The following is a 482-nucleotide window of genomic DNA, read 5'->3' on the forward strand; positions in this document are numbered from 1 at the left end:
TTTAAATATTCAATTTAGAAAATTTAGAAAAAATAAGTATATAAAAGTATAAATATATAGAAAATAGTCTGTAGAAAATATTTACATTATATATAAGTATCTTTGGTGAACTGCATAACAAAGTTGAATGGCATGGCAGCATTCATGTCTATTTTCAAGGCCCTAAGCTGAAAAACACCAAATCTGTGACAGGGCTGAAAATGGGCACTGGCGTGGCACCTGTTGAAGGCAGTGGGGTAGCACTTAGAAAAGGCACTGGTGTGGCACTTGAAAAAGGCACTTGGGTGGCACTCGGAAAACACACTAGTGGCACTGATTGATGGTACACTGGTGGAGTAGAGGGCCTTCCCTGAAGGGCTCCAGAAAGGGGTCAAGGTCATGGGAGGGTCATCTACATCGCTGTCGTCGCCATCTTCGCATGGTCCAGGCATCTTAACCTTCTTCATAGGGAATTGTATCTTCTTCTTGTTTTGAAAATGAAG

Source organism: Palaemon carinicauda, chromosome 14 (assembly GCF_036898095.1).
Source record: "Palaemon carinicauda isolate YSFRI2023 chromosome 14, ASM3689809v2, whole genome shotgun sequence".
Lineage (NCBI taxonomy): Eukaryota > Metazoa > Arthropoda > Malacostraca > Decapoda > Palaemonidae > Palaemon > Palaemon carinicauda.